Consider the following 20,596-nt stretch of genomic DNA (forward strand, 5'->3'; position numbering starts at 1 on the left):
ATTGAGTAAAAAAATATCTTGGCTAGGTATAAGATTCTTCAAGTCACATTTTATTTCCTTCAGAATTTTGTAGCTATTATTCCAGTAGCTTTTGCCTTTAGATGAGTAAAATTTGAAGCCACTCTGATTCCCATCCTTCCCTTGGATGAGGTACCATTTATACCTGAACTCTTTATTTATTTTTTAATTTAGGATAATTGCTTTACAGAATTTTGTTGGTTTCTGCCAAATATCAACATGAATCAGCCATAGTGTACCTGAACTCTTGAATTCTTCTTTTGTCTTAAAGTTCAATCCCATTACCACGATATAATGTACTGAAAATCATTTTAAATCAGTTTCTTGTAGTATATGAAATTCTATTTTTTTCAGTCACTTGGAGGAAAACTTTCCCCTATCATAGGTTAATTTACTTTTCCATTTGCAGTTTATTTTTTATAGGAACATTTATCCATACATTGCTTTATTACTGTCTATGGTATTTCTATATGGTTGCCATGTTGTTTTTATCTGAAATTTACAGTAGCCAACTCTGTGCTGATATTTATTCAACTCCATATCTCATGATGCCCTTCTCACCTACCAGAGAATACTGTCTTTTCTTAGCACTTCTAATTGGGAGAAGACATGACATTGTCCATTTTATCTGTTCTCATGAAGCCTGAGAACCCAGGGTGGATTTATAAGGGTGTGTGGAGATGGTAGTGTGGCAGGGAAATGGAAGACAGCAAAATTATGGTCACTTGTATTGGTGAGCAAGGACTATGCTCCCTATTAACTATTTTTTGAGTCCACTGTGGGGTTTGATGATTTGCTTTTTTTAGTGAGAGAGTGGTCACTTGGTCTTCAAGATTTCTTTCCAAGTAAAAGTGAAGTGTTTTGCTTTTGACGGAGACCATAATATTCGGGGGTTATTTGCCTCTCTGCAATGTGGAGTACTGAGATCTTTTTCAAAATTCTGTCCATTTTTGTGACCATCTGTAGAAGTTTTCTATGGCTGCCATAACAAATGACCACAAACTGGATGGCTTAAGATGAGAAATGTATTCTTTCACAGTTCTGGAAGCCAAAGTTTGAAATCAAATTGTTGACAGAGTTCCATGCCTCTCCCCAAGCTTTTGGAGGCTGCTGGTGTTCCTTAGCTTGTAACTGTCTAACTTTGATTTCTGCCTCTTTGTTACATGGCATTTTCCTGTTTGTGTCTTACCCTCTTTCTTCCCTTCCAAGGATGCTTTGGATTTAGGACCCGCCTATTACATGGCTATCTCATTTAGAGAGTCTTAAATTAATTACATACATCTACACAGGCCTTTTTTCTACATCAGGTCACATTCACAGGTCCTAGCTGTGCATATCACTTGTGGTGCCACCATTCAATTCACAATACCACCAATATTATTATTTGGGGGAGGGGCTGTTGTTTTAGATGTTATTCATCATGTAGGTCCTTGAACGTTTTTTCTCATTTGCAGGCTGCCAGCTTTTAATGACTTTTTTGCATAAAGAAATGCCTTTTACTTAGTTTGATTCTCTATTTTATACTTTTGTAAGGTTTTAGGCACCCAGTTTTAGCTCATTTTAATGTGCTTCCACCTGTCATCTTACCCCACTAGTATGTTATAATTTATGGATAACAGCAATACAGATACCTTTAAACTGTATTGTGGGGCTTCCCATGTGGCGCTAGTGGTAAAGAACTCACCCACCAATGCAGGAGATGTAAGAGACATGGGTTCAATCCCTAAGTCAGGAAGATCCCCTGAAGGAAGGCACAGCAATCCACTCCAGTATTCTTGCCTGGGAAATCGCATGGACAGAGGAGCCTGGCGGGCTGCAGTCCATAGAGTCACACACAACTGAAGCGACTTAGCATGTGTAATTATTAAAATTATGGTAAAGTCCATTATGAAATTCAGTATCTATGTTATATCATTTCTTTGCTGTCATGAGATCATTGTTCAGTCACTTGGTTGTGTACTACTCTTTGTATAATGAGATCACAGTAGTTTTTAAGAGTATGATATGCCATCAAAATAGGTATGACATACTTCAGCAGATAGAGAGCACTCCTGATCTCCTATCTTTTCAGTTTTTCCAGTTAATGTAGTTTTATATCTACCTGCTAAATTTCTAGAAATCTCTTTTCAGTCTACTGAATTGTCTGAAGAGGAGAGTGAAAAAGTTGGCGTAAAGCTCAACATTCAGAAAACAAAGATCATGGCATCTGGTCCCATCACTTCATGGCAAATAGATGGGGAAACAGTGGAAACAGTGTCAGACTATTTTTTTGGGCTCCAAAATCACTGCGGATGGTAATTGCAGCCATGAAATTAAAAGACGCTTACTCCTTGGAAGAAAAGTTATGACCAACCTAGATAGTATATTCAAAAGCAGAGACATTACTTTGTCGACTAAGGTCCGTCTAGTGAAGGCTATGGTTTTTCCTGTGGTCATGTATGGATGTGAGAGTTGGACTGTGAAGAAGGCTGAGCGCCAAAGAATTGATGCGTTTGAACTGTGGTGTTGGAGAAGACTCTTGAGAGTCCCTTGGACTGCAAGGAGATCCAACCAGTCCATTCTGAAGGAGATCAACCCTGGGATTTCTTTGGAAGGAATGATGCTAAAGCTGAAACTCCAATATTTTGGCCACCTCATGAGAAGAGTTGACTCATTGGAAAAGACTCTGATGCTGGGAGGGATTGGGGGCAGAAGGAAAAGTGGACGACCGAGGATGAGATGGCTGGATGGCATCATGGACTCAATGGACGTGAGTCTGAGTGAACTCCAGGAGATGGTGATGGACAGGGAGGCCTGGCGTGCTGCTGTTCATGGGGTCGCAAAGAGTCGGACACGACTGAGCGACTGAACTGAACTGAACTGAACTGAACTGAATTGTCTGAGAATACAGTTTATTCAGGCTTCCTTGGTGGTTCAGCCAGTAAAGAATCTGCCTGCAATGTAGTAAACCCAGGTTTGATCCCTGGATTGGAAAGATCCCCTAGAGAAGGGAATGGCTACGCACTCCAGTTTTCTTGCCTGGAGAATTCCATAGAGGACCTTGGTGGGCTACAGTCCTTGGGATTGCAAAGAGTCAGATATGACTGAGTGAGTAACACACAGACACACACACAGACACACACACACACACATGAGTTTATTCAGTGTGAACAAACTAGGTTTCTTTTCAAATGCCATATAGAGAAAACAGGGTTATCTGAACCATCCACAGATTTTGGTTTGTGCATTTTTTTCTGTTTGTTTTTATTTCTGTTGCAGCTCAAAGGTATCAACAGAGAAAACCAGTGCAGCATAGTCTGATGTTCTTGCTGGTCTGGATATTTGTATAAGCTCTAGTTGCCAAGCCTGGGTCCCAAGTTTATAAATATCTAATGCAAATTTATATGCCCAGCATTATCTCCAAAGAGATCTGCAATGTCAGGGTACTTGCATCTGCAAGTGATGCCAATCCATACACTCTTTTCCAAAGTAAACTTTCCCCAACAAACATCTTGAACCTGATGTTGAGCCCAGGTGACCAGTCAGTATTCCTGACCAGTCAGTATTCCTTTTTCTCATGATGAATTCACCCTATCAGTGGATATCAGTCAAGAGAAACCTCACTCTTTGATAAAGAATATCATGAAACTTTAAAAAAAAAAGAGGTTGGGTTTAATCTCATTCTTCCCAGGAAACTATCTATGGAAATGTAATTGTTTCCTCTTTAGCAACCAGTCATGTATAAAAATACACATTGGATTTCTAGAATTTATGTCACCATAAAATAAGTGTTACTAGTCTTATTTTTAGTTATTTTATTTTGCATCTTTTGTAAAAATAAACTTCACTGTTTTAAAAAATTGTTGTTGACTTATAATGTTGTGTCAGTTTCTGGTATACAGCAAAGTGACTCATATATACATGTTTTTCATATTCTTTTCCATTATGGTTTATTACAGGATATTCAATATAGTTCTGTGTGCTATAGGACCTTGTTGTTTATCTAAAAATAAACTTTCCTTTTAAAAACAGTTTCAGGTTTTCAAGAAAACTAGAAAAAAGGACAAAGTTCACATATATCCCTCCCTCTTGATCCAGTTTCCTAATGATGTCTTGCATTCGTGGCAGCTTTGTTACAACACATGAATTGATATTGTTACATTATTATTGACTTAAGTTCATCATTTCCATTTGGGTTCACTCTTGTATGGTAAAGTTTTACGGGCCAAAACACAAAACACAAAAATGTATGTGATATATCTACCACTGAAATATCATATTGAATTTTCTCTGTTCTAAAACTATCTTGCTGCTGCTGCTAGCTGTTGCTGCTAAGTCGCTTCAGTCGTGTCCGACTCTGTGCGACCCCATAGACGGCAGCCCACTAGGCTCCCCCGTCCCTGGGATTCTCCAGGCAAGAACACTGGAGTGGGTTGCCATTTCCTTCTCCAATGCATGAAAGTGAAAGTGAAAGTGAAGTCGCTCAGTCGTGGCCAACTCTTAGCGACCCCATAGACTGCAGCGTGCACCGTCTATTCCTTCTTCTCTCCCTCCCTCCCCGATCCCTGTCTTTTTATTATCTCTATAGTTTTGTCATTTCTAGAATGTCATATATTAGTCCTTTATCACTGGATATATATATATATTTTTTGCACAATATTTATTTGAAATTCCTCCCTATCCTTTTGTGGCTTCATAGTTCATTTCTTTTTATCACTGATTATATTCCACTGAATGAATATACCACATTTGTTTGTCCATTTACCTGCTGAAGGACACTTTGGTCGGTTCATTTTTGGCACTACGAATAAACAAAACCGCTTGAACTTTAGCATGGCAGTTGGGAAGGATTAATATCTTAACAATAGTAAGTCTTCCTATTGATAAATATGGAATATCTCTCTATCTAATTCTTTTTTATTTCTTTCATCAGAGTTTTATTGTTTTTCTTATATATATATATACAGAAGAATATATATATATGTGTGTATATATATATATATATATATACACACAGTACCTATTTCATTATTGTACTTATTTTTACCTGATTACTTCATTTTCATGCTAATGTAGGTGGTGTTGTGTTTTTAATTTCAAATGCCAGTTGTTCGTTACTGGTATATAAAAAACAATAGACTTCTGTAATTAACCTTGTACCTTGTAATCTTACCTTTCATATAATTGCTTAATAGTTTCATGAATTCTTTTGTTGATTCCATTGAATTTTTTATTAATACAGTCATGTCATCTAGAAACAAAACTCCTTTTTCCTTCTGTATCTGTGTTACTTTTTTTCTTTTTATTGGATTAGGTAGATTTCTCAAATGATGTTGAATAAGAGAGGTAAACATTAACTGGTTCTTAGACTTAAAAGAAAGCATCTAGTTTCTTACAAATAAGTGTGGTGTTAGCTGTAGGATTTTTGTAAATAAACTTTATTGGTTGTATAAATTCCTCTTTATTCCTAGTTTGCTGAAAGTGTTTATAATGAATCCCTGTTAGATTTTGTGAAATCCTTTTTCTGCATTTATTGATTTGATTGTTTTTAGCCTGTTGATGTTATTGATGAAAATTAATTGATTTTCAAATATTAAACCAATCTTACATACATAGTTGAAATGAATTCCAATTAATCATGTTGCATAATTAATGCATTGTTGAAATTAATTTACTAAAATTTTGTTGAGGTTTTTTCCCCACCTATGTTCATAGAAATATTCATCTGGAGCTTTCCTATCATGTTAGGCCATCATCAGGTTTTGGTTTTAGGGTGATGATGGCCATGTAAAATAAGTTAGTAAACAGTCTCTCTATTTCTACTTTTGCAAGACTTTGTATAGAACTCGTATACTTTCTTTCTTAAGTATGTGCTAGAATTCACCAGTGAAACCATCTGGGCCTGGAATTTTGTTTTGGAAAGTTGTTAACTGTTGATTCAATTACTTTCATAGAGAAAATAGACCTATCCGTATCATCTATTTCTTCATGTGTGAGTTTTGGTTACTTATGTCTTTTAAGGTTCATTCATTTAAATTATCAAATTTATAGACATAAAATTGTTCATATTTGTATTAGGCAAGATTCTCCAGAAAAAGAGAACCAATAGGGGATGTATATATATATACACATGTATGTCTATACACATATATGTTATTATATGTATTATACATATATCACACATATATTTATACATATATTACACATATATTTATACATATATGTATATATACTTATATGTGATATTTAAATATATATTTATATATTCATATATGTGTGTATGTATATATACATTTATATGTGTGTATGTGTATATATATATTTTTTTTAAGTAATGGGCTCATGTGATTTTGGGAACTGGGAAATTCAAAATCTGCAGGATAGGTCAGTAGGCTGGTGGTCCAAGGAAACTAATGTTTCAGTCTTGAATCTGATGGCGTCTGAAAGCAGAATTCCTTCTTACATGGAGAACACGGTTTTTACCCTTACAGCTTTCAAGAGACTGACTGATGTCTTACTCTGCTCAGGTTGCTATATTAAAATACCACAGAATAGGTGGCTTAAACAACAGATATTTATTTCTCACAGTTCTGGAGGCTTTTGGTTCCCAGTGAGAACTTTTCTGGCTTTCAGAGGATAATCTCACTGTGTCCTCACATGTTGGAGAGAGAAAGCTCTGGTGTTTCTTTCCTTGTGTGTGTGTGCTCAATAGCTCAGTCTTGCCTGACTCTTTTGCAACCCCACGGACAGTAGCCCCCCAGGCTCCTTTGTCCATGGGAGTCTCCCAGGAAAGAATACTGCAGTGGGTTGCCATTTCCTTCTCCGGGGGGATCTTCCTGACTCATGGACTGAACCCACGTCTCTTGCATCTCCTGCATTGGCAGGCGGATTCTTACCACTGCGCCACCTGAGAAGCCCTCTTCTTCTTCTTCTAAGGGAACTAATCCCATCATGAGTAGTCTACTCTCATAATCTCATGTAAAATTACCTCCTGATGTCCCCACCTAGTACCATCACAGTTTAGTTTAGGGCTTCACTGTATTAATTTTGGGAATAATATAGGCATTAGGTCCATAACAAATGAGATCATCTGCACCATGAAGGTAACTTAACCTGTTTTCTTCACAGTCTTGATTTAAATGTTAATATCATCTAAACTATACCTTTACAGCAACATCTGGACTGCTGCTTGACCAAGCAGATGGGTGCCAGAGACTAGCCAATTTGACCCATAAAATTAATCAGCACAGTAATGTTCCTTTATTATTCTTTTAATAGCTATGGAATTAGTAGTAATGATCCCTCTTATTACTAACATTAGTAATTTGCATCTTCTTTCTTATTTTTTTAGTTAGCCTGACTAGAGAGTGGTTTACTAATTTTATTCATTTCAAACAGCCAGATATCAGTTTCATTGTTTTTTTCTCTATTAATTTTTTGTTTTCAATTTTTTCTCTAAATTTTAATTCTTTTCTTCTGATTATTTTTTTAATAAAAATAAATTTTTGGAGTATAGTTGATTTACAATGTTGTGTTTCAGGTATACAGCAAAGTGAATCAATTATACATATATATATATATATATATATATATATATATATATATATATATATATCTCGCTCTTTTTTAAATATTCTTTTCTCATATAGGCCATTACAGAGTATTGAGTAGAGTTCCCTGGGCTGTACCGGAGAAGGCACTGGCAACCCACTCCAGTACTCTTGCCTGGAAAATCCCATGGGTGGAGGAGCCTGGTAGGCTGCAGTCCATGGGGTCGCTAAGAGTCAGACACGACTGAGCAACTTCACTTTCATGCATTGGAGAAGGAAATGGCAACCCACTCCAGTTGTTCTTGCTTGGAGAATCCCAGGGATGGGGGAGCCTGGTGGGCTGCCGTCTGTGGGGTTGCACAGAGTCGGACACGACTGAAGTGACTTAGCAGCAGCAGCAGCCCAGTGCTATACAGCAGGTTCTTATTAGCTCTTTATTTTATATGTAGAAGTGAGCATATTTCAGTCCCAGTCTCTCAATTTACCCCCCCACCCCATCTCCTGATAGCCAGAGTTTGTTTTCTGCATCCATGATTCTATTTCTGTTTTGTAAATAAGTTCATTTGTACCCTTTTTTAAAATTCCATGTATGTGATATCATATGCTATTTGTGTTTGTTCTCTCTTTTCTATTTTCCTAATATGAAAGCTTAGAGGATTATCTTGTATCTTTCTTCTTTCTATATTAGCATTCAGTGCTCTAGGCATTGTTTTTACTGTGCCCCACACATTTCATTAATCTGTATTTTCTTTTCATTAAGATTAAAATATTTTAAAATTTCTCTTGTGATCTCTTCTTTGATTCATGTGCTATCTAAAAGTATATTTCTTAATCTCTGAATACTTGGGTACTTGCCATCTCTGTTTCTGTTATTTATTTTCAGTTTAATTACATTTTGGTTTGACGGCATAGTTTTCATCATTTTTATTTTTAAAAAACTTGTTAAGGTGTATTTTTTGACTCAAAATGTCTTCAACCCTATTGAAAATCCCATGTTAGCTTCCATTTAATGTGTATTGTGTTGTTGTTGAATGAATTATTAATATTTTACAAATATCAATTAGGTTTGGTTAGTTTTCTATGCTTTTAGTTCAATTATATTCTTACTGATTTTCTGCTTGCTGAATCTGTCAGTTAGTGCTACAGAGGTTTTGAAATCTCCAGTTATAATGGTGGATATATCTATTTCTTCTTGCATTTTATCAGTTTTTGCTCCCAAGGTTTCAATGCAGCTGTTAGGCACAATCACATTAAGAATCAATATGTTATCTTGGAGAACTGACCCCTTTATTATTATGTAATGCCGTGTTTATTCCTGAGAATATTCCTTGCTCTGAAATCTGCTTTGTCTGAAATGAATATAGCTGCTTCAGCTTTCTTTTGATTAGTGTTGACATATCATTCTCCATCTTTTCACTTTTAATCTGTGTCTTTACCCATTTAAAGTGGGTTTCTTGTAGACAATATATAGTTGGGTTTCATTTTTTTTTTCTATCTACTCAAAGAGTCTTGTAATTGATGTATTTTATTTTACTTGTATTTCATATTGGAGTATAGTTGATTAACAATAACAATGTGTTAGTTTCTGATGTACAGCAAAGTGATTCAGTTATACATATACATGTATCTATACTTCCCCTATTGCTCAGCTGGTAAAGAATCTACCTGCAATGCAGGAAACCTGGGTTCGATTCCTGGGTCAGAAAGATCTCCCGGAGAAGGAAATGGCAACCCATTCTGGTACTCTTGCCTGGAGAATTCCATGGACAGAGGAGCCTGGTGGGCTACAGTCCATGGGTTCACAGAGTTAGACACAACTAAGTGACTAACACACACATACACACACACACACACATATCTATGGTTTTCAAATTCTCTTCCCATTTAGGTTGTTACATAATATTGAGCAGAGTTCTCTGTGCTATGCTGTAGGTTCTTGCTGGTTTTGCATTTTAAATAGAGCAGTATATATATGTCAACCCCAAACTTCTAACTGTTCCTCTCTAATTGGTATATTTTTATATCATCTTTACAACTTTAAAAAGTCATTAATAAAACAAAAAATAACTTACTTCTTAAAAGTTTACTTTTCCTGTTAAATTGTAACAGATTCAGTCCTGCTGCTAAATTATATACACAGGAATTTTTTTTTATCTTCTAGAATAACTCAATTAATAAAGACCTACTTTAATTTTTACTTTAGTCAATTTAAATAGCTTCTCTGTTAATTATAGTTATTTAAACATAATGTGGGCTTCCCAGGTGGTGTTAGTGGTAAAGAACCCAACTGACAATGCAGGAGACACCAGAGATGCAAGTTGGACCCCTGGGTTGGAAGATCCCCTGGAGAAGGGAATGCCAACCCACTCCAGTATTCTTGCCAGGGGAATCCCATGAACAGAGGAGCCTGGTGGGCTACAGTCCGTGGGGCTGCAGAGAGTCACACACAACTGAAACCACTTAGCATGCAAGCAAACATAATCTATTTGGACTATTTCTAAAGTAATATTTGACTAGAATTTGATCATTTATTTTCTTAGCTACTTCTGTTAGCAAACCAATCAATTGTAGGATTGGTATTAGGGGAGTGAGACTTTAAAAAATTAAGGTTTCTGAAAAGGAGAGAGATTTGAATTTTGGAAAGATAACTCAGATGGCAGTGAAGAAGATGGAGGCACGCAAAGGGTGGTGAGATGAGCCAGGGGCCCACCTGAATGCTGCAGAAGTAGTGCAAGAACTGTGCTGTGCTTAGTCATTCAGTCCTGTCTGACTCTTTGCGACCCCATGGACTGTAGCTCCTGTCTCCTTGGGGATTCTCGAGGCCAGAATACTAGAGTGGGTTGCCATGCCCTCCTCCAGAGGATCTTCCCAACCCAGGGATTGAACCCAGGTCTCCTGTATTACAGGTGGATTCTTTCCTATCTGAGCCACCAGGGAAGCCCTGAACTAAGACTAAGATAGTGGAAATCATAGAGTGACTGACTTGACTTTTACAGGTGTTAAGGAGATATACTACTCTCTAGGAGTTAATGATGGATGAGATGAAGGAGCAAAGGTCTTAAAAGTGATTCCAGGCTTTGATGACTAAATAATTGAGCAAATGCTGTTCCCTAAGACAGAGAATGTAGAAGGGGGAGCAAGCTAAAAGTAATGATAATTAGTCTTCCACTGTGTCACAGTATATCCCGGTGGAGATTTCTATGGTGTTTGAATTGAATGATTTTAAAGTTCATGAGATAGGTGCAGACTTGAGGGTAGATTTGAGAGTTATCTATGAAATTTAAATCTGTGAGGGCCTCTGGAATAGAGACAGAGACAGTGTTAATGATATTAGAAATGATAAAAGCTTAGTCATTAGATTATATAATTTAATAATTTAAAGGACAGTCCTTTATATGGCTGCAGTTAGACTGAATCATTCCTAGAAAGTATTTGGCCATATTTAGCAGCCTTTATATTTTTAAACAGATGCTGTTCTGGTGACTAAGAGTCACATCATTCAATCATATGAGTCATGTTTAGGCAAAACAATTTTTTAATGGATAAACTAATGCTGTATAATGTAAAAAACTAGCTTATACTGGATATCAGAAAAATACTTGACATTTGATTCATAAGAAATTTTTAAACAAACAGGTGGTCAAGAAAAAAGACTTCTTAGCATATTTGAAGCAAGTTCTGAGCTTCCATTAACTTATGGTGTTGATTTACAGTTCATAAGTTATGTATTATATAAGGTTGGCCAAAAAGTTCATTTGGGTTTTTCTGTAACATCTTATGAAAAATCTGAACTTTTTGGTCAACCCAATATATTATTACAATTCATGTTATTATTTATAAGAAAAACTACAATATGAAAGATACTTTTTCTGGGCATTCTGTGCAATGCAAAGATGAATCAAACTGTCCTTAAAATATCAATACTTATAGTGTTATATGAGGAACTAAGACAAAAACTTAGTTATAAGAAGCACAGTTAAGACTCACAGACAATTTTTAAATAAAATTAAGAGAACAATCTCATTTACAATAGCATCAAAGATACATAAAGTACTGAGAAATAATTTTTAACAAAATAGGTTTAAAACTTACAGCCTCAAAACTACAAAACATTGTTAAAAGAAATTAAAGATCTAAATAAATGGGAAACATCCCATATTCATGGGTCAGAGGCATCATTATGTATTAAATTGATTTATAGGTGCAGCAAAGTCCCTAGCAGAATCCCAACTGACTACTTCTCAGAAATTAATGAGCTGATTCTAAAATTCATATGAAATTGCAAGGGACTGAACAGTCAAAACTGTCTAAAAGAAAGACAAACCAGGAGTCACACTTTCTGCTTTCAAAACTTACTCCAAAGCAACGGTAATAAAAGTCTGGTACTGGCCCAGCATAAATACGTATCTGTGAATGAAATGTAAGCCACACATGTGATCAACTGATTGGCTTTTTACAAGAGTACTAGGACTAGTCAATGGGGAAAGGATCATCTTTTCTTCTCCAATATGGTTTATTTATTGCTTTATAAATTGCTGAATACATTTCACTCCAGTCCTTGATTATATGTAGATTAGAGACAGATAGCTTATTAATTATTACTAATATTATTAATTTAGAGGTATAATGTTTGACAGAACATTCCATATAGTAGAAGATTGATACATGTTTATAAAAGGAGGAAAACAATCAATTGTTCAGGCCAGTAATAAAGGAAGGGAAGAAAAGAAAGAAGAAACTAAAATGTGGTTTTTGTTCCCTGTTTCAAAAAGTTGGGGCACTATGATGGACCCCAGAGATAATTCAGTGTTCATAGTTTGTGGGGGATTGAAAAGTACCCAAGTGGTTAAATGAGGTGTCCAAGATTGAAGTGGGGTCTCCTGAATTGCAGGCGGATTCGGTACATACTGAGCTATCAGGGAAGCCCTCCAAGATCACAATGCTTGCTAATAATAAAGCCAGTAACACATTTAGGTCTTCTGATCCTTCACTCAGTGTCCCTTGAACTGCACTGCAATGCAAATTCACTGAAAAGCAATCTACTCAAGGCTATCAATGAAAGGATATTTTTTCTTGCTGCAGAAGATTGCTTGATTTATCCATAAAATAGATGCTTAATCATGGATGCTAAAATAAAATGAGGAAGGAAGTGTTAGTTACTTAGTCATGTCTGATTCTTTGCGACCCCATGGACTGTCGCCCAAAAGGCTCCTCTGTCCATGGGATTCTCCAGGCAAGAATACTTAGAGTGGGTTGCCATTTCCTTCTGACCCCAGGAATCAAATGTATTTCTCCTGTATTGCAGGCAGATTCTTTACCATCTGAGCCACCAGGGAAGCTTAAAATAATAGCTAATTGAATTTATGATGTGGTGTTGTTTATTTACTTATTTTTGTTACTGTGGTTGAATTAAACACTGAAAAAGAAACAAACTTCATAGGAGCTGATGCCCACAGAGCGAAATATGTCTTTCAAGACCTGAGGCAATAGAATTTAAGTACCAGACTAATATCAGGGTACTATTCTAATTTTTCCTTTAAGTTTATAAATTTTTCCATACAAGGCAAGGACATAATGAAGTTATCCAGTGGAATTCGCAGATCAAAATTCCTTAAAAAGTCTCTGGGAGTAAGTCCAGCACTCTATGTTTTAACAATCCTTTCAGTTCATCTCAAGTACCTTAAAGTTATAAATCACTGTGTTGCTCCACAATCATCAACAATTTTATCTAAAGTTCTCTGAAGTTGTTCCACACTCTTTCCTTGCTTTCCATGCTAACCTGAAAATTATCTACATTGCCAGAAAAAAATTATAAGATATAAATCTGGTGATGTTATTTCATTCTCCATTCATTCATCAAGTATTTACTGAGAGTTTTAGGCCTTCAGGGAATAGCCATGAGTACAGAAGACAAAGATCTCTATTCTTGTGGTGCTTATATTCAGTGTCTTTTATTCCCCTCCAAATTCCCCAAGGACTTCAGGATGCTTAGAAAAGAGGTCCAAACTCCTTTGTATAATGAACCCAGCACTCAGTGGTCCAGGCTTTCTCTGAGGATTTGGTTCTTGTCTTACATCCTACAATCCAACAACACCATGCAATTGATTTCTTAATTATATTCATTTGCAAGGTAATCCATCCCCTCCATAGAGGAGCCCCCCAAGCATGTTCTATTCCTTTTGGTAAAACCTACACGTGTTTTAACATTCAAGAATTATTTGTGACCCTGATATTTTTAAAATGGATAACCAAAAAGGACCTATTGCATAGCACATGAAACTCTGCTCAATGTTATGTGCCAGCCGGGATGGGAGAGGAGGGGTTTGGGGATACATATATATGTGTGGCTGAGTCCCTTCGCTCTTCACCTGAAACTATCACAACATGATTGATTGGCTATACCCCAGTTCAAAATAAGAAGTTCTAAAAAATAATATAAAACAGAAAAAGAATTATGTATGACCAAAACTCACAAGAAGAAATAGATGATCTGAATATGCCTATGTCTATTGAAGAAACTGAATCAGTAATTAATAACATTCCAAGCCAGGAAACACCAAGTCCAGATGGGTTTACTGATAAATTCTAGCAAACACTTAAGAAAGAAATTAGACCAATTCTCTACAATCTCTTTTAGAGGACAGAGGAGAGGGAACACATCCTAAGTCAGTCTATGAGAATACCATTACTTTAACACCAAAACCAGAAAAAGACAAGAAAAAGGGGAAAAAAAAGAAAAGAAAACTACAGGCCAGATTCTTCCATCAACACAGATGCAAAAATCCTCTACAAAATATTAGTATATCAAATCTAGTAAAATACAAAAAGAATTATATACCACAACTAAGAGGGGTCAATTCCAAGCAGACAAGGCTGATTCAACAGTGGAAAATCAATTAATTTAATCTACCACATCAGTACAGTTTCTTCTTTTTGTTTATCACATGATCATATCGCTTGATGCAAAAAAAGCATTTGACAAAATCTAATACCCATTCATGGGAAAAAAAAACCTCTCAATATACTAGGAAAAGAGGGAACTTCCTCACCTTGATAAAGACTACACAAAAATACTACAGCTGATGGCGTGCTTGCTTCCCTGGTGGCTCAGCAGATTAAAGAATCCACCTGCAATGCAGGATATGCAGGTTTGGTCCCTTGGTGGTGAAGATCCCCTGGAAAAGGAAATGGCAACCAGCTCCAGTATCCTTGCCTGGAAAACCCCATGGCCAGAGGAATCTGGTTAGCTACAGTCCATGGGGTTGCGAGAGTCAGACACGACTTAGCGACTAAACAACAACAATGATAATGTCTTACTTAGCAGTGAGGCATTCGAAGTTTTCCCACCAAGATCAGGTAAAAAGCAAGGATGGCCCGTCTACCACTTCTTTTCAAAATTGTATTGAAAGTCCTTGCTTATTCAATAAGTCCTTGTTAATGCAATAAGGCAAGGAAATAAAAGGTATACAGATTGGGAAAGATGGCATAAAGCTCAAAATGGCAAAGCAAAGGAAACAATATAAAGATGAGTGGTTGAAAGAGGTTGGTGGGGGAGGAAGAATAAATAGGCAGTGCATAAAGGACTTTTAGAAAAGTGAAAATATTCTGTATGATATTACAGTGATGGATATATGCCATTATGCTTCCTCCACATCCATAGAATGTACCACACAAGTGTGAACCCTGGGGGAAATTGTGGACTTTGGGCAATTATGATGAGTCAGTGTAGGTGCATCCTTCATAAAAGTTGTATTTCATAAAAAGTGAATGGTGTTGATAATAAGGGAGGCTATATATATAGGTGGGAGGATTGGGTACATAAGAAAAAGGTACCTCCTTCTCAGTTTTGTTGTAAACCTAAAGCTGCTCTAAAAAGTTGTCTTTTAAAAAAAAATCAGGAGAAAAAAAGTCAAGTGTTCCATGAAGACTTGATTGTCTTCTCTCCTTAAAATGTGAGATGGCAGCTTCCACTTCGGTGCCCATATTATATCCTAATTTACAGGTAATCCTATTTTTATAGATGTGGCTACATAAAATAAAATCTGTATATCAAAAAAAAAAGATAAAAAGTAAATGTAAACTGGGAAATGTTTTCAACAAATAATGCTAGTCATAAAGTTGTCATACTTATATAATGATCTCTTACTGAATGATAGCCAGTAGGAGAATGGCAAAGGATCTTGAGGGCTATAAGGAAGAAGATATTTTTAAACCAGTCTCCATCCTGTCCATTGTCATCTCCTCTGTCCATACCACTGACATGGCCATGATTACAGGTGTGTGGAGTTATGCTGTATAATTATTGCACAGAGGGATGGCATCACCAGAGTTTTGTACTACATTTAAATTCTAAAGCTTTTAAACAACAGAATCCCTAGAAAAGTAGAATAAATATCAACGACAGACTTAAATAAGTGATGAGGATCCATAAGAGCCAAAACAGTCTCAAAAAAGAACATAGTTGGAGACTCACACTTCCAATTTTAAAACTAACTACTGTGCTACAGTCATCAAGACTGTGTGGTATTGACAGAAAGATGGGCATATAAGCAATGGGATGGAATTAGAAATTTAAAGTATACCTATACATTTTAATACAACTGATTTTCAATGAAGGTGCTAAGACAATTCAATGGGAGAAAATAGTCTTTTCAACAAAAGGTGCAGAACAACTGGAAAAAAATAAAATTGGACTCCCTAGCTCATATCATATACAAAAATTAACTAAAAACAGATCAAAGACCTAAATATGAACTAAAACTATAAAATTCTTAGAAAAAACATAAATGTGAATCTTTGTGATCTTGGATTAGGTAATAGTTTAACTATGCTACCAAAGGCATTACCAAAACAGAAAGAATAAATAAGTTGAACTTCATCAAGGTAAACTTTTGTGCTATAAAAGATACCATAAAGAAAGGAAAATAAATGCAAAGAATGGGGGAAAATATTTGCAAATTGCACATCTGATAACATCTAGTATCCAGAGTATATTTTAAAAACTCTCACAGCCAAACAAAACACAACATAATTAAAAGTGAGCAAAACATTTGAAAAAAATTTCTTCAAAGAAGATACACAAATAGCCAAGAAGCATGGTCAATACTGAAAAGATGCTTGACCTCATTAGTCATCAGTGAAATATAGATCAAAGGAACAACGAAATACCACTTCACAACCACTAGGATGACTATAATAAAAAAGTCAGACAGCAAGGAGAATTGGAATCCTCAAATACTGCCGATGTGAGTGTAAAATGGTGCAGTCACTTGAGAAATAGTTTGGCATTTCTTCAAAAAGTTAAGCACAGAGTTACCATATGACCCAGAAATTCCATTTGTAGGTGTATATCAAAGAGTATTCCACAAAAACTTGTATAACCAAGATGTGAAGAAACATTACTCACAATAACCAAACAGTGGAAAAAATTATCCATTCAACTGATGAATGGATAAACAGAAATACAGTATATCCATTTAACAGTTTATTAATCTATAAGAAGAAATGAAGTACTGATTCATGCTATACTATGGGTTAAGCTTGAAAACATTATGGTAAGTGAAGTCCAATACAAAAGGCTCCAAATTGTATGTTTCCATTTGTATGACTCATGGAGAAAATGCAGATCCATAGAAACAGAAGGTAAATTAGTAGCTACCAGAGTCTAGTGATGAGTAATGGAAAGCTATTGCTAATGGTTTTATCATTCTTTGAGGTGATGAAATGTTCTGGAAGTAGATAATGGTGAGGACTGCACAACGTGTGACTATACTTAAACTGTACACTTTAACAGTACTTTGTATTTTATCTCAATGCAAAATAAAAACATAAAGGATGAATACAGGTTAAAAAAAAACAGTCAATGTCACAAGCAATCAAAGAAATGTAAATCAAAACAAATTGTTTCTCTATTTCCCTGCTAGATATTATCAAAAATAAAAATACTCAATGCTGACAAAAATGATGACCTCATATATTGCTGTAAGAACTGTAACTTTGTGGGCCCTTTTTGGAAAAGAATTAGGTAATATGTATTAAGGAGCTTAAAGTGCTGATTCTATTTAACTTAGACATCCTAGTTTTAGGAATCTAAATTCCTTACTTAGTAGACCATATAGAAAAAGGACCTTTATTATTTATTATGAACTTTCCATTCCTTCTGAGCCAAGTAGAAAAATGAGTCTCTCACCCTTACCCTGAACCTTATATGGATTCTATGTCATGGCTTCCATCATTTCTATTTACATCCAGATGTATTCAAAATGTCTGTCCAGCTCCCCTTCACCTTTCCCTACAATACAACCAGATCAGTTATCATCTTAGTGTTCCTGACACCCTTCTTTCATTATGTTATTACCATAACTCTCTATCATGTGTTCCCCACCCCCACCAAAACAACAACAACAACAACAACAACAACAGGCCATTGCCTGCTTTGCCTCATCAAAATGAGAACTTTTTCTGGAACTAGACTGTTTGGATTTGAATTCCAGCTTTGCCACTTGCCAGCTATGTGGTTCAGGTCTCACTTTCCTCATTACATGGAATTGTCTAATTATTATATTAGAATTATATAATTATTACATGGAAAGTGGTCAGAGCAGTGCTGGCACATAGTAAACCCTGAATTTGTGTTATTCTTATTATTATAACTAACAGAGGATAAGACAATTGGGTGGCATCACCAACTCGATGGACCTGAGTTTGAGCAGGGTCCGGGAGTTGGTGATGGACAGGGAAGCCTGGCATGCTGCAGTCCATGGAGTCACAAAGAGTTGGACATGACTGAGCAACTGAACTGAACTGATTATTATTATTATCATCTCATAGAGATATTATGAAGCTCAAATAATGTGTATGAAACCACTTTGTAATGCACTACTCATTACTTTCTGTTGCAGTAACATGTGTTTACCTTATCCTCATAAATTATAGAAGAACAAGGACTATCTTATTTTCTAATGACTTATGTTGTACACAGTAAATTCTCAAAATTTGCATTGAAATTAAATGTTATTTTATGACCAAATCACTGTTGACTTTTGTTTATGTCTAAATAACATCACATCAAGATAACTCACAATCTTGTTATAGACACACTTGTGTCTTCCACTATGTTAGAGGTCTTTTCAAAGTAGAGTCTACAATGGAGAATCCACTGCAAGCATGGAAGGAAAAGTTTTAGGAATTCTATCTACATTTTTTCTTCATCTTTTGTAAATTTTTATTGTTTGGAATATATCATTACTAACATGTATACAATTACTATGTAAATACTATAACATGTAAGTAAATGTATACTGGGAGTGCAGGCTTAAGACAGTTTTACTAAATGGTGTACTGTTTAAAAGGTCTGGAGATCAGCATATTAACCCACAGTATGGTTTCTTTCCTGCTGTCAAGCTGATCTATTGAGGTCCTCCTAGCACACAGTTTGTATTTCTTTGTTTCCAAATCTGACTCACAACCAGTTTGTTTAAAATGAGAGTATGGCAGCCACTCCTTTTCAAGCTGCAACTTGCATTCTTCACACCAAGACTTAACCATCACCAAATGTAAACTCCTTAAAAGACAGGTCTGTATCTGGTCTATTTTTGCATCTACCCCCACACCCCCATCTCCCCACCACACAACAGGGTTTTCTATAGTAACTGGCATATAACAGGCTCCACATAAGTGTTGGCTGAATGCATATAATGACACAGTGATTGCTCCTGGAAGGCAGGAGAATGTGCTGGTGAACAGCAGATGCTCAGATCCTGGCTCTGCCACAAAACGGTGACCCTGAGCCTCAGAATTTTCCTTTGGGAAATGAAAGTGATTAAGTAAAGGGACTCTTCTCCACCAATGCAGGGGACATGGGTTCGATCTCTCTGATCCAGGAAGATTCCACTAAGTGCCTGCACCACAGTTATTGAAACCCCCATGCCCTAGAACCTGTGCTCAGCAACGAGAGAAGCCACTGTAATGAGAAGCCCTTGCTCATTGCAACTAGAGAAAGCCTACAGGCAGTAATGAAGACCCAGTATGACCAAAAATTAAAATGAATAAATAAATAATCTTTTTGAAAGTTAGTAAAGAGTAAAATCCATTTCTTGACTCAAAATATTAATTTAGTAGCATAATTTAATGCAGAAAATGCCCTCCATTCATGAAATGAAAAACTGGGCAATTACTATTTAGTGTGCATTTTTCGTCAGCCGTTCTATATATTGAAGTGGTACAGCATACAGTTATATAGCATCTTGAGTTTCCTGTATCCCCCCAAGAGGTGAGACACTGATTTCCCAAGGAGTTGTGCCCCTTCAGTATGAGTATGCAGAGAAAGATTGAGTCGAAGGAAGGGAAATATTAGACAATTATTTCCATCTTATGAACATGAAAGAGAGTTTGCTTTGTCATTTGGGGTTTCAAGTACTGATTACTGTTAAATCAACACATCCTATTACATTATTATAGCTCTTAAACTGTAAAAAATATAATTTTGGTCAATGAATTATTTGTCTCTGTTGAAAATCCCAAAGAATAGCAACAATACCAATACCACCTCCTGGAACTAAAAGCAGTTCTAGCAAGATTTGAGGATACAAGGTTATATACAAAAGTCAATTGCTCTCCTATATACCTGCAGTGAATAATTGGAACTTGAAATTCAAAACACAACACCATTTACAAAACTACCCAAAATACAATATCCTGTGCTTAAGTATAGTTCTAACAAAATATGAACAAGACTGGTATGAGGAAAAGCACAAAACTCTGATAAAAGAAATAATAAATAGAAGGATATTCCATCATCATGGATAGTAAGATTCAATATAGTTAGGATGTCAGGTAGGATGTGAGTTCTGATACCTCACCAATGAAGATATGCAGATGGCAATAGTATGTGAAGGATATTCGACATCATATGACATTAGGGAACTGCTAATTAAAAATACAGTGAGGTACAATGAAACATCTATTAGAATGGCTATAACTTAAAACACTGACAACAGCAAATGCTGGCAAGGATGTAAGGCAACAGGAGCTCTCATTCATTGCTGTTA

General features: G+C 36.0%; 1 protein-coding gene across 1 annotated transcript in view; it reads right to left on the reverse strand.

Moving 5' to 3' along the window:
* The window catches only part of IL7 (interleukin 7), a 59,161-nt gene that overhangs the window by 29,610 nt on the left and 8,955 nt on the right, over nt 1-20,596 (reverse strand). The gene's annotated exons all lie outside the window — the stretch shown is intronic.

This window comes from Budorcas taxicolor, chromosome 14 (assembly GCF_023091745.1).
Source record: "Budorcas taxicolor isolate Tak-1 chromosome 14, Takin1.1, whole genome shotgun sequence".
Classification (NCBI taxonomy): domain Eukaryota; kingdom Metazoa; phylum Chordata; class Mammalia; order Artiodactyla; family Bovidae; genus Budorcas; species Budorcas taxicolor.